At 43.4% G+C, this 14,822-nt stretch overlaps 1 long non-coding RNA gene across 1 annotated transcript; it reads left to right on the top strand.

Moving 5' to 3' along the window:
* Positions 1-12,139: 12,139 nt before the first annotated feature.
* On the top strand, positions 12,140-12,960 carry LOC112480615. The gene is made up of 2 exons (XR_003046697.1): positions 12,140-12,181; positions 12,463-12,960. It is a non-coding gene; the product is annotated as an uncharacterized LOC112480615 (long non-coding RNA).
* The last annotated feature ends 1,862 nt before the right edge of the window (positions 12,961-14,822 follow it).

Here is a 14,822-nt window from a genome sequence, read left to right on the forward strand (position 1 = left end):
TTAAAATTATGTCATTATTAAAAACTACGGTTACGAAGCTTTTTATTATGTGGGCAAATGGTTAAGTAGAAATATAAAATACAAATTTACAAATGCAATATAGTTTCAACTCTGGAAATATAAATGCACATGAGTCAAAGACTGGAGAGAAATAAGCATCACTTACTGTTTGAATGATTCTCCCAAAAGGATTTGGGATAATCACTTTCTTCTTTATACACCTCAGTTTTCACATTGATACATATTAGTTTCATAATCAGAAAACAAAAGTTTAAAAATTGCAAATGTGTGAAAAATATATGTTCGTAAAGTACCTAGTATTTGCATTGCCCTTTAACCACGAACCACAATATTTTGCGTAATTTGTGAATGATTCACATCAAAAACGCTGCCCACCTAAGCTTCACACTTCTTCACTTCTTTCAGGTAGAGGGGACGAACGGACGTTCTCTAATAAGAGTGTGGCTTGTAAAGCAAGTGTCGTGAGCCCAGGAGGACACCAGGAAGGAAGTGTCCACTGTAGCATTCAGCGAGCGACGGCAAAGTACCCTGGGTGAGGCGCTCTGAAAGAGGCCCTGTGAACTCAGAATTCTGTTTCCTTTAACTTAGAGATGGAAGTGGGAAGACAGAATGTAATTACAAAAAGTTGGTCACTGAAAAAGACTCAAATTACTGACAGCTTAAAGTAATCAACGCTATGAAAGCCATAATTATCTCAAAACTGTAATGGTTTGAGGTTTGAAAAAAAAAGTTCCACCAATCTGTGTCTTTCTGTCTGGATCTCTCTGGTTACATAACTAGAAAAGGGCCTGCTGAAGAATGAATCACAGATGGCTCTGCTCAGTGTTTGCTTTGAAGTCAGTTCAACTTGATTTATCGGGTCTGTAGTTTGAGGATGGGGTAGAAGAATCCAATGACACAACAGTGTCAAGGCCTGAAATTAGGGACAAGCATCTGATTCCTGGGCACAGTGCATTAGAAGAGAACTTATCCCTCTAGGGTGTTGACTCTGATCCTGGCTACTTGGTGGAGAGGAGTGGAGGGTATTGCTTCCTGGCCTGCTGCTTCCTGGCCTGCTGGTCCTAGGGGCAGGCAGAAGCTGCTTCTGGCCCTGCTACGTGACCCTGTGGCTCTAACCAGGCTTGGCCTGATTGGTTCCTTCCAACCAAGGAGGCGTCAGACTACTTTTAGCTGGGTAAGGTCAAGTGGGGACCCTGGTTTTAGCCTCCATTGTGGGTCTCGGTATTTATAGCTTCTCGTTCTGTTCATTTTCTTTCAGGTGGTTGATGATATCATTTCTCTCTCCAGTTTTCTAAGAGGAATAATTGACTCAAGAAGCTGGAGTGTCAAATATTTGTGGAAGGCAGTGTGAGGTGACCATGGGAGGCAGTGAAAGTAAAAAGGTGTCATTGAGAATTGAAGAATAACTAAGATCAGCACCAGGAAGGCACTAGAAGTCATCTAGGTCCAGGACTGCAGACCCAGACACCTGCAGGGACACGGCCGCCTACCCAGAGGCGGGAACTTGGCAGATACTACACAGCACGGAGTGGCGAGGCTGCGGACTGGTGAATGCGCACCCTTCCTAACGGCATGCACGATAAAAAGTCCTCGTAGTAATTTGTAGGCCAAAGAAAACACAACCATGGGTTGGATTTGGCCCAAGGGTCAGCAATTTGACATTCTGTGTGATCTCGCCCCTTCAATATACAGATAATAAATTGGTGCAGGGAGATAACCCATTCAGTTAGTGACCATCTAGGCCTAGAATCCAGGTCTTCTGGCTCCCTGGCCAGGGGCCTTCTGGTCTGAATCTCTGATGAGAAACTGCCTTGATAGCAGCCCCTATTCCCCCATGAGGACCACGATAACAGTTTGACTACAAAAAAGCACACCGTCACCTTTGTTCCAGTAAATGGCCAGCCTCAAAAAATCCTCCCCGCTAATATCAAAAAAATCTTCTTTTGAATTTTCCCCAAACTGCTCACTTGCCCCCTTGGATGCCAATCAAAGATTGCCACATGTACCCGAAGACCAGTTTCCTCTTTTTGCTCCATGATACTACTGTCTTTTCTAATACCTTTCAACCCTGTGAAACAAAAGTGACCTGCAGAAGGGTTCCATGCCTGAAAATTTATGAATTAACAGCTTGTGTTTATTTTGCCCCAGGCTTTGTTTTGCCTTTGTCACTGCCATATGTGAGAGGACTGCAGCTCTCAGGGATTTTGTCCTGTGTCTGTTCCTGGCTGAGAAGATAGAATCGGTACCCTGTCACCAGCAAACTTTTACTAACTTTCCAAAACAGCCTACATTCCTAGGATGCCAGCTTGCATTTTCTGCTCCACCTGCACCCATAGGCTCCTAGGGACCTGCCTTGCACAAGGGCTCCTGTTCAAGGTGTTCTCCTGGAGCCCCACTCGCCCTCGCTGCCTAGGCTCTCCACTCCTGTCCCTGACCCACCTCCACTCCTGTCCCTGACCCACCTCCACTCCTGCCCCTGACCCACCTCCTTGTCATCTGGCCATCCTAGGGACCTGCGATCCTGCGAGTCACAAAACCTCTCGGCACTGCTGTTTTCTCTCAACTGTGAGAATAAAAATGTATCCGGTCAATATTCACTTACTGAATATTTTCTTTGTGACACAAGTTTGAGCAAAAGCCTTAATGACCAAGGCCTCTATTTTTCCCTCCCCTGTAAGAATCTGCCGAAGGCCACCATTACAATTGCTAGCATTTATAAAGCACTTACTATTCCCCAGGCACCGAGCTAAGCACCTGACATTCTTCCTCCCATTTAGTTCTCACAAAAGTCTGATGAGATTGGCATTCTTATCCTCTTTGTGCCAGTGATAAAGCAGAGGTTCAGAGAGGTTTAGCAAGTTTCCCGGGGTCACACAAGGACAGAATTCAGATTTGAGCCCAGGTTTAAGCTGGACTCTTGACCACCTTCCTATAAGGCATGTCTGCCTTTCGATGGGATTATCAGCTTCTCCCCCACCTCCATCCTACATCACAGACCCTGCCCTCAGGCTACCGTCATCTCCTAAACCCATATGGACCTGCTCTGGGGGTGGGGAGTGAACAGCACCAATTAAGTTCTTCGTAGGTCCTAGGGCAGACTAACTTTTACAGGTGCCTCTCTCGTGATAACAACTATATTAAAATGCTCCAGCATCCTAATTTAAATATAAATGCGGTTGAAGACATTTTGAAGGTATTTTATAACTTTGCTTTTGAAATGATTTTTAATTTTTACATGGTCACCTTATTTACTTATTTTGAAATCAATGTAATTTTTCATTCTGAAACATTTTGGAGGTTCTTGAAAAGCCCTAGGCACTAGGCTTATATAGTGTTTGAATGATTTTTTAAAAATGGGGATGGGGAAGAGTGCATCTCCAGATAATTCCACATCCTCACCAGTGTAAACCTTTGATTCAATCTCCATAAGCATTATTTGGCCTCCTGAGGTGGGCAGCACTAAATCCTTTACTTTAGAGCCTTCTGGGAATTTCTGACCCTGGGTCTGCTGTTTGGATGTTTTTTTAACATTTCCAATGGGTGGTGCCACGGGAGGTGAGTGACTGAAAATAGAAGTATGGTTTATGCTGTGCGCCCCAAATTCTCAATTCCTGAAGCCAAGGGATGCCTCCCTACCTGAGTGAGGCTCAGAGACTGGGAATGACAGGTTAGAAACAGCGACAGCACTTTATCTCTGGGAAGGCGTATTATTAGTTTGTGAGGGCTGTAATGCAAAATGCCACAGATAGGTGGCTTAAATAACAGAAATTCATTTTGAGTTTGCTTACCCTTCGTGTATGTGTGTGTGTGTGTGTGTGTGTGTGTGTGTATGTATATGTGTGTAATGGAGGGAAATGATGAACAATTACTTGCTTTGTATTTTTTTTGTTTTGTTTCGTTTGTTTTATTTTGTGTAAGGTAGTACAAAGAATTGCCCTGGGAGATCACCCATAGTTAGGCCTTTGGTTTCAAAAATGAAGGCCCAGGAAATCTGGCTGATGGCCTAACAGCAAGAAGGGAAGAGGGGCTGTGGGCTTCAGGTTAACAGAAGAGCACCCTTCTTCTTGGTCTCCCAAAATTTGGAAGGGATCTGTGCAAATAGCATTCCAGGAGTGGCAGAGGCCTGAGCCCACTCATACACAGGGTCCCTGAGGTAGCACAATTAGGAAGCCCAGTATCTCTGGGACCCTCCGTGATGGTTAATGAGGCCAAGCCTGGCATAGAGGGAAGGGGATGCTGGGGGAGCTACACTCCTTCAAACGGATGATGGTGACTGATAAATGAGGACAGACGCAGCCGCCCTGCAAGCCCAGGAGCTCTCACGTAAGGGGGATGCAGAACACAACAACCGGTCTTGAGATTCTCAATGGATTCTCCCAGTTTTTCTAGGAAAGTGCATATGTGTACCAGATTTATTTTGATTTAAAAAAATAAATATGAAATCTCTTATAGTTTGAGAGTCATGGAGCAATTGACATTGTAGGTTTATTCTGGCTCCTTTCCAATTTTTCCCATCTTGTTCAAGCTGTAGGATCCCAAACTGGGTATGATAGATTAGTCAAGAGTGGACAGAAAGGGGTTTGGAATTCATACTATCCAACCCAGACATTTCCCAGTCCCCTCACAAGAAGTAGTTCATATATAAGTGTCATGTGTAAATGTAACCTCCTCATCTGCATGTGGTCCCTTTTTCCAAACCAGGCATTAGGCTTCTCCCAAGTAGGAACCAGATCTTTTCTTCATTCTCTCACCATCTTATAATGGGCAGCGCAGAGCCTAACACCTGGAGAATGACAGATCTTCCCCTACAATGGGCACTGATCCCAGCCAACTGTGATTTTAGCAGGGATTTTATTTTAGAAGCATCACATTCTAAGTGCCTGACACCTCTCAACAGCTGCTAGACAAGGTGTGCCCTGGAAGTTGTTGACAGCTACCTATCCTTGCCTTGCCAGACCCTTATGTGGCTCAGTAGAGAGAGGACTGCTTTAGAGTCCAAGCGATTGGGTTTTGAATTAGTTAACCTTGGATGAATTCCTTGGGTAAATTAGTTAGCTTCTCTTAACCCCATTTGCTGGTTCTTAAAATAAGGAAAAGAGCAATTACATTAAGGAATTTCTAAGAGAATTAAACGATATAACTTATGCAAAGCCCTGAGCTCAATCATCACTGGCTGCCACACCTCCTTTACCCCTGGCCTCTTTCCTTCTATCCATCAGGGATAAGACTAGCATCCATCCAGTAATGATCTTAGATAGAGGAAAATAAGCACTAGAAAGCATTATTAGAGGAAAGAAACAGCCTGGAGACTGATCCAGGCTAACTCGAAGACTTGTGAAATGCACGCGCGCGCACACACACACACACACACACACGCATAAATGACTCAGGACAAGGAATGCAGCCCATTTGGGGATTATAATTTGTGTCCCTTTGGACCTACCACTGAGAGCCCTGGACTCTGCTTACCTCTACCAGAGAGCCATCTAACTAAAAAAGCAGCTAAGCATGCAGGCTCACATGGGGGCAGCATAGCAGGATGGTTAAAATCATAGACTAGTGTTTAAATCCTCATCTGCCACTTATTACCTCGTGCCCTTGAACATGTCACATAACCTATCTGACTCATTTTATCCCCTGTAAAATAAGTTGTATGAAGCACTTAGTATGGTGTCTGACACATAGTCAGCACTCAGAGGCATTATAGCATTATAATGTGGTGGATAAAAGCTTGGACTCAGGATCCTGGCTCTGCCACTTACTAACCATGGTCAAGTAACCAACCTCTCAGTGCCTTGTTTCTTCATTTGCAAAATGGAGATAGTAATATTACCTAATGTTCCTAGTTTGGGTGCCTCTAGAAGCTCTGAGGCAAGGATTTGAGAACAAAGAGTTTATTTGGAAGGTGCTCCTAGGACACACAGGTAGCGGAATAGAGAAATGAAACAGGGATGGAAGGAAGCTAACACAAGGTTACCTCTGTGGGCAAACAGAGCTTTTTGCACTGAAGAACTCCGACAGAGTATGTAGAACACACCTCAGATACTCCCAAGTGGTGGCCAAGGAAGCTGGGGTATTTATCCATCAAGTCCCTATCTGTCATTGGTTGAGGGCTGTTTCTGAGGATCTTAACTCTCGACACCCCCAGTGTCCTGCTTGTAGACTGAGTGTGCTCCTTTAGTCAGGAAAAAAAAAAATTCAGGTGCTTGGAGTAACAGTCTGCAATGTAGAATAAAGTGAGAGGTGATATGGATGGGCACCAACAGTGTCTGCTATACTACCTCCTAGGATGGTTATCACAATTTAATAAAATAAATATGTAAAGTTCTTAGAACAATGTCTGGCATGGAGTGATCACTCTCCCAGATGACATCCGCACTAAAGAGGTCCAAATAATCTTCTACTCAAAAACATTCTAAAGTCCTTGTGAATATTCTTAACCATTTCTTATTTAATTCAAAGGAAGAATTAGGAAAAAGCAATTCAATTCAGTAAATACTGATAAAAAGCATACCTTTGAGGTACTGTGTTCCATAAAATCAACAGAAATAACTTATTTATTTAAAACAAGGTTCTACTCTCATTGCTTCTTCCTAAGCATATCCTTTTGCTTGTTATTTTTTAAAAATATTTTTTCTTTATTCTTGATCTTCTCTCTTCAGTTTGCAATTTGCAGGTAGGGTTGTCAATAATCTTTGAAAAATCATGGATAGTATATGAATTGCCAAAATCATGGAGAAAGGCAAATCCCATTTTTCAATTCTATGGACTATAATAAACTAGTTAAGATTTCAAAGAAAAAAACTGTCACCAAGGGCTCTCAGCAAGCCTGTTCAACAGCAGAAAATATTCATACCATCCTCCCATACAATCAACCTAGCCCTTCACCCTTAAATATGAATGGACCATCAAGAATCAATAGACATTTTGGAAAAATCAACAGCACAAAAGAGGACTGAAAGAAAAAAAAAATAGAATAATCTACGACAGAGGGAAGAGATATAGTACAGGAAATAAAAGAATTTTTGAAATTGCATACTCATAAGCTTTGAGAAACTTGAGAAGTTATATAACCACAAAACAAGAACAGGTTGCCATGAAAAAGGAAGCAGAGAATAGCAACAAGAGTTTTTGGATATTAAAAAGTACTTAGACGTAAATTTAACAAACACATGCAGGACTTGAATGTTAAAATGCAGTGATCTGTGAACCATGAATTCAAGGAAACTTGGGCATCCCTGTCCTGTTGTAAAATAGTGTAGACCTGAATTTGAAACTTGATGTGTCATTAGCTATAAGATTTTGGCAAATTAATTTAGAACACCTACCACTGACGCATTTTTATCATAGCTGCTTTAAAAATGTTGTCAGATAATTCTAACATCTCTGTTATCTCAGTGTTAGCATTTACTGCTTGTCTTTCTTCATTGAGTTTGAGATATTCCTGGCTCTTGTATGACAAATAATTTTTAATGGAAACCTGGATGTTTTTGTGTTATATTATGAGACTGAGTCTTAGGTAAACCTTCTGTTCTAGCTCCCTGCTGTTTTAGCACCACTCCAGCAGGTAAAGAAAGTGGAGGGCACATCACCTTGTTGCTTACAGATACAGGTAAAAGTTCAGGTTCCCCACTTGGCCTCTGTTGACACCGAGGTGGGTGGAGTCCTCTTTGCTGCTGTGTGGGAGTGGTAGTTCTGGGTTCCCATGCGGTCTCGACTGACGCTGAGGTGAGGGTGGCCTCCTTACCACCAGCAACTGTGAAAGTCTTGACTCTTTACTAGGTAGGCCTCTTTAATACCACCCCAGGAGGGAAGAGGAGAGGTTTCTGATTAGTGCTGGGTGAGGGTAAATGTCCAGGTGGTCTCTACCAGACACCACAGGGGTGGAGGTGGGTGCTCACTACCAGCTGGTGGGGATAATAGTCCTGGCTCCCTGTTTGGCGTTCTTGGACTCCATCGTGGTGGGGTGGTGGGGTGCTTCATTAAATTCTTGTGAGGGTGGGAATCCAGGCCTTTGCTGGCCTGGGTGGGGTAAGGCCATCGTTTTTTTCTGTGGTGTTTGGCTGGAGTAGAGTGATTATTATCTAAGTTTTCTGTTTTGCTAGGATGCATTTTTCCTGGCCCTTTGGTTAGAAAGAGCAGGCTTCTGTTGGGGCTTTTTTATGACTGCACCCATTGGCATTTCTTGGGTGTTAGTTTCTTCAGCTCCAACTCTAGGCTATATGAGGAACAAGAAACTGACCTTCATGTCATTCCCTGGGCTCTCATGTCCCTGGCTGATCTGCTTTATTTTCTCCAACTTTCAGTCTTCTGATACTTGTTTCATATGTAACATCCTGGGTTTTTAGTTGTATTTAGTGGCAGGAATAGGGAATAATATGTCTATTCCACCTTCCCTGAGGTTGAAGTCACTCATTCTTCATTTTAAAGTAACTAGTATGACTAAGAATTTCATTGCAAGGCTTGGAAAATCCTACTGCTAAGAAATAGTCATGATTTTATAGGAACCCATAAAAGCTAATGTTTAGGGGCCAAAACTAACTTTTCTAATAAAGAAAGACTTTATATAAGTTTTCCCTCAATGTTATTGTTTTCTTTGGGGGACCCTTTTGACCTGTGATAGCTATGACATGTCATAAAAAGAATATTAAAAGTGCCAGGTTGTCACCATGTTTTAAATGATTTGATAAGTGAAAGAGGTCTTATTACATTTAGTAGCACTTGGAGGTTTTTAGGAGGATCTGATTGCCTGGTTGCTTTGAGTCAGAAGGTAAGTTATTCTAGGCCAAGTGCTACATCTGAGTAGTCTGCTTAGAATCTCCAGTCAATTACATCACTTTAACGTGTACATGTCAGGGATACAGACAGCAAGTCTCGAAAAGTGGGAAAAAAGTTCCCTAGGTTATGTCCACGTAGAACTGCTTACATTGGGTTCAGGTTAGGAATGAAGAGGTTAGAAATGACTAGATAACTTAATGAGACCCCAGAATAAAGTCTAAGTTCCATAAAGGGAAAGTGATGATCAGGAGAGTCAGGTCACATTCTGGGATCCCCAAAAAAATATTTCAGAAAGGATCCTATTACTTCTTGGAAGCTGCAAAATCACACCATCTCTTTTGGAAAGACTCCCTCTCTACCTTAAAAGAAACACTCAGGGATTGCTGGGGTGAGACTCAGACTTGGGTGATGAAGACAACAAAATCGCTCTGGAGCAGTCCATACTTTGCTGACATTGAAATGTTTTCTGGTATTGTTTCAGTCCAGCACACTACGGACTTGAGCAATGTGTGGGAGTCTTGGAATGGGGTAGGGGTAAGGACAATGAAAATGCAACCCACAGTGGAAAGTCACTCTCCTTGACACACATCAATTTTCTTTCCCAAACAGTCCTGACAGAGCCTGTTAGTGTCAACTAGAAATTCCCAGAGAGTGACTATAACCCTTTATTTGTTTTCTTATGTCAGTATGCATAGTACCAGTGAAGATCTCACCATTCAGAAAGAAAATAATTCAATGCTGTTCAGCCTCAGAGTACTTGACTCTGATTTTATTCCATAAGGCTCTTTTTTCCTCACATCTATGTAATGTTACATCTTGGAAATGCATGAAACATAAGCATCTCGGTTCTAAATTCCCAAAGACATCTCTACAGTGGCATATATAATGAATCTAAAGATATGCACGCTAAGCAGATAGTCCTGCCAGCACTTCCTTCAAGATCTAATAGTGTCCAGGATTAAGCAGGCAAACTAAATGAGAACGTTGACATTCCAAGTTTCAAAGAGCAGGTCCACACCTAGAGGTAACATTATTTTTTGCTTTAGCTTCTCTAGAGAGAGGCCAGTATGTAAAAACACTGCAATACGTAACATACTCTCCACTCTCAAGGAGTCAGATCCCAGTGCAAGCAATGATATAAGGAAGAAGCACCTAGTAAGGCTTAGAGGAAGGGAACAGTCAATCAGCAAACAATAGCATGTGCTGTTTTCATAGCAAAGTGCTAGGAACTATAGGAAGAGACAAAAATGAACCAAATGGTACTCTGTGCATAGAGAATCAGACTTTCTAAGCCACCACACCCATGATGACTGAATGGTCCCTCCATGGCCTAAAGCATGTACACAGTTTACCAAAGGATGTAGGCTGAAGCACTAAAGCCAGGAAGACTGGGTTTGAATCCCGATTCCATTACTTACTAGCTATGTGAACTGGTTGCCTTCTCAGAACCTCCATTTTCTTATCTATAAAATGGGCATTTATTTGGCGTTCATTCAATGCTCATTATGTGGCATGCACTGCACTAGGTCTTAAGTAATACAGCAATGAATAAAACTTCTTCTGTAATCTTATTTAAATGAAATAAGATACGTAAAGTATCTAGTACCGAGATTAGTGTATGGGAGATGTTTAATAGCTATTATTTCATTTTTCTCCTTTCATCTTTTGGGATACGTAGAAGGAGTTTAATCTCAAATAACCACTCATTCATTAAAAAGATATGTTATATCATCTCTACCTCCAATACACAGAAAGCTTCACTCCATGGACTCCTCTCAGGGGATTTGGCATCTCAAATGTTAGGACCTTTCACTAGGGCTTGAGAAGAAGGGGTGGAGGGAGTTCCAAAGGCTTCCCATCATCTACCTGCCTTCAACAATCCCCCCAATTCTGAGTCGATTCTTGACTAACTGTGATGTGGTATTGGATACAGAGTAGTGAAAGTGGAGGAGGTGCTAGGTTACTTCCCTGAGCCATTAACTACCCATGTGACAGGAGGTAAGTCAGTTCAGCCAATAATAACAGCATCCATCACCTACCGAATTCCTTAAAAATGCCCCACTAGACTAAAAATGCTTTGAGATAAGGACTAACTTATTTGTGATCCTCCTTCAGTGACGACCAAAATGCAGATAGTTGGCACTTAGACAACATTTGTTGAATGTAAAATTGTTATTGTGCCTTGTCCATGTTGTAGGGTTTTTATTATGATTGAATGAGGCCTTTTCTATAAAAATTCTTTGAGGTTGTATAATACCACGCAGATGTAAGGAATTAATATCTGCCTATTTTAGGACTAGGAAGGAAGTAGCACAAAGAAGAAACGGGAAGGATGAAAGAGAGCTGGGGGTGGGGTAGGCAGCTGGATTTGAAAGCAATCTGAAGCCACTCTGAGGTGGAGGAAAGAGATTTCAAGTGCTGCAAGAATCTGAAGGCCACTTCCCAAACAGCCCGACAGTCTTTCAGTGGCTGCTCTTTAAGACCTACTCGAAGATATTCTGTCCTTTGCCCAGCCTGGGGTATTAGAGGAAGGAAGGAACTATGACAGCCATATAAATGATGGTATACCACAGAGTCGGCTCTTCAAAGGTCACGCTTCACGGAGACTGTTAATGATGTGGGGAGATGCTTAAGAACAAATTAAACCCTTTTTTTTAAAAAAGCAATTAGGATCTTAGCTTTTAAATAAATAAATAAGCAAGCAAGCATAAGAAGCAAGGAAAGAAATAAGAAGCAAGGAAAAAACACTGAGAGAGACCAATAAGTTAAGAGTAATACATTATTATAAGTAATTAGAATAACTATAAGCAATCTTTGTTGTCTTGTTTATACTTGTATATGTTTTATATAATCTTCGATGACTATGTATGGCTTTTATAATGGGCAATATATCTGTGTGAGTGAAAATAGATACTTTCTTCTTCACTGGTTCTTGCATCCCTTCTGGGAACTAGATCCAAATCAGTTGTTCCAAGAACCAAATCACCAGAAATATAATCAGATATTCCATCCAAGTCCCAGCTGGCAAAAATGAGACCTGTAATTCAGCTTTTTGATTTTGTCAAGTGTAAGGCTAGATCGAGCTCTTTTCCCTTTTATCCTGGAAGTTTGACGCCTGGGTACCAGTCACAGTTCTAAGAGCTGTGTGCCCTCAGACATGTTACTGTTCCTTTCTGGGCCTCCCCCTCCTCTGTAAAATGAGGGAGCGGGACTCTGAGGACCTGGGACCACCAGGGCAGTTTTTATACCATTCACCACCTCTCCCGGCTCTTTTCCCCTATGTGTATTTGTTCCATTTCACTCCCTCCAACCCGTTAGTCCTCAGGAAAAGAAGTGAGGCCAAATGAGCCTTTTGAGTTTTTGTTGACACTTGTAATTGCAGGTTGATGACCTGGCTGTCTGCGGTAAAGGGTTCTGCCTGAGCCGGCCCTGTTCCCCCTCCCTCTCCCTAATCTAGGGTGGCATCAGAACAGCAACCAACATTTGGTTGACATAGGACATAATTTTTAATCAGGGGAAGGCAGGAATGAATACAAAGGCCTCTTTTTTCCAAGCAAGTTTGAGTATCTGCTTTTGGGTTTGTGTCTATCTGTATTTGGCAGAGCTGATCTCGGGGAAGGTCTGGCATTTGTGACCAAAGGGTCAGTCTCCTCCCTTCTTCAGGATGAAAGCAGCACGGATTGTTCTGATCAGGGAGCCATAACATGCCACCACCCCAGAGCTCCCCGACAGACTGCAGGAGGCACCCCGTTTTCCTTTGCTGCAGTCACAGCAGCTCGTGGCCACCGGGCCCCCGAGAGCCACATGCCTCACATCTCCCCAGCTCCAGCCTCCTTTCAAAGGCCCTTTATTAAACCACCAACTATTCGCTGTCGAGACATTTAGGATGAAATCATTGTGTTAAACAAATAAACGCAGCTTCGTCCAGATTTCTGCTCTGGGAGCAGAGTAAGAAAATAATTTCTGTCTGCTTGCCACAAAAGCGGCTGGAAAGGCCCAAAGAAAAATATTATTTTTACTCCATTGTGTGAAATATTGTCCTGGAGGATCTGACGCACTGAGCGTTTGAAGAGTTTGTGCTGGCAGGTTTCAGGGGTCCCCCGGGCCGGCCCCCTGGGGTTGTTTTCTGCATTAATAAACTTTGCATGATGTGTGTTAAAAGGAACATTCTGTTTGCTTTGTAAATAAGGGATGTCAAACAAGAAGCAGAAGCCTTACAGACACTAGGTGATGTGTTCTCAGAGCCTAGAGAGGGAAGCAGGGAGGGATAGGCACCCTGGAAAAATGGGCATTGCTGGGGCTCCCTGAACGGAGCTGAGGCCTTCTTGGGAAAACAAATCAGTCTGTTTGAGTCCAAACCAGGCCATTTCCTCACTGATCCTGGTGGGAAAGCTGCACACTTTGCCCTGAACCAGCAGGATACAGGCTTGGGAAGGAAAGTTCTCAAGTGTCTGTCAGCTGTGTGGCGGAGGGGAGATGATGGCGCCTGGCCGAGGCCCTCCCCCACCAGCACCCCTCACCCATCCCTTTCAGAGCAGTTTTTTGGTTTGTCGGGATCCCCCAGAGATAGCGGGCAGGAGGGTGCAGAGGTTAAAGCCATACTTTGGGGAATGGTGACCTGACTGTCGCTCCCTCTATATCTCTCACATGCTTTTCTCAGTTGTCACTGCAGCCCCTGAGCCAGTTCCTCTGTCAAATTCCTGATGGGCCCTTGGGACACTGACATCGTGGGAGACACATCACCCTCGCCCTGTGATCCCTGCCTCTGTGGGGAACCTGAAGGAGCCAGGGCAGGATGTGTACCGTCTCTGGCTCAAGTATTTGCTATTTTCACAGGTGCCTCCCCCTGGACCCACAGCCTCCTCGTTGTCTGTTGTCCGATCTAGTGTTACTGAAGGCTCCCCAGACCTCCCAGGCATTTTCATGTCCATCCACTGCCCTGCTGCCTCTCTCTTTTCTCCTTAAACTCTCTATCCCCCTCTGCGGTCCTGGAAAGATTCCTTCGACATCCACTTCTGTTCTGCAGAGTCCTGGTTCTCTCCTGCTCAGAAGTTCAAACCATTTCTTGAGACTCTGGAGGAAGGAGATGACAGGGAATGATGAGTTCTGTGAGGATCACAGACTGTCAGAACCTTGAGGGAACAGCCATGGAAACCCGGGGACCTGCACCCTGGGCCCCATTTGAATCACCTGGAGCACTTTCACAATTTCTGCTTTCTGAGCCCACATCCAAGTGGCTCTGCTTCAGTTACTTTAGGGTGATGCTCAAAATCGAAATGTTTTTAAGTTTTGGTGACTCTAGTGGCAGTGATTCTAGTACAGCAATCAATTAAACGGTGGTCTCACTCCACACCCTTATTTCATGGAGGAGTAAACTCATGTGTCTGAGATTCCAGTATTAGTTTCCTGTGGCTGCTGCAACAAATTACCACAAACTGGGTGGCTTAAACAACAGACATTTATCTCTCACAGTTCCAGAGGCCAGAAGTCCAAACACCAAGGTGCTAGCAGGACTGTGTTCTTTCCGGAGGCACTAGGGAAGGGCCCTTCCAGTTTTCAGTGGCTGCTGGCATTCTTCGGCTTGTAGCTGCGTCTCTCTCCACTCTGTCTTCACGCTGCCTTCTCTGTGAGGCTCCGTGTTCTCCTCTTCCATTTATGTTATCTCCCTTTGCTTCTTTCTTATTAGGACATTTGCAATGACATCTAGGTTCCATCTAGATAAACCAGGATCAACTCCTCCTCTTAGAATCACTAATCACGTCTTTTGCTACATAGTCTTCTACCCTATAAGGTAATATTCACAGGTTTCAAGGGTTATGACATGGACATAACCCTCCTTTTTGGAGGTGGATAGCATTCAACCTACGACAGTTCCTCCGTCAGTGACAGAGTTGGACTAGAACCTGGGCTTTTTGAGTTGCCATAGAATATGCCTGCTGCTACATCAGGCCCCTAGGCCCATATGTCTCTTTGAAGCCATCTAATGTAAAACTTGTGTGTAGGGTTTAGCGGCCAACAGACTC

The sequence above is a fragment of the Pteropus alecto genome, unplaced genomic scaffold (assembly GCF_000325575.1).
Source record: "Pteropus alecto unplaced genomic scaffold, ASM32557v1 scaffold20, whole genome shotgun sequence".
NCBI classification, from domain to species: Eukaryota; Metazoa; Chordata; class Mammalia; order Chiroptera; family Pteropodidae; genus Pteropus; species Pteropus alecto.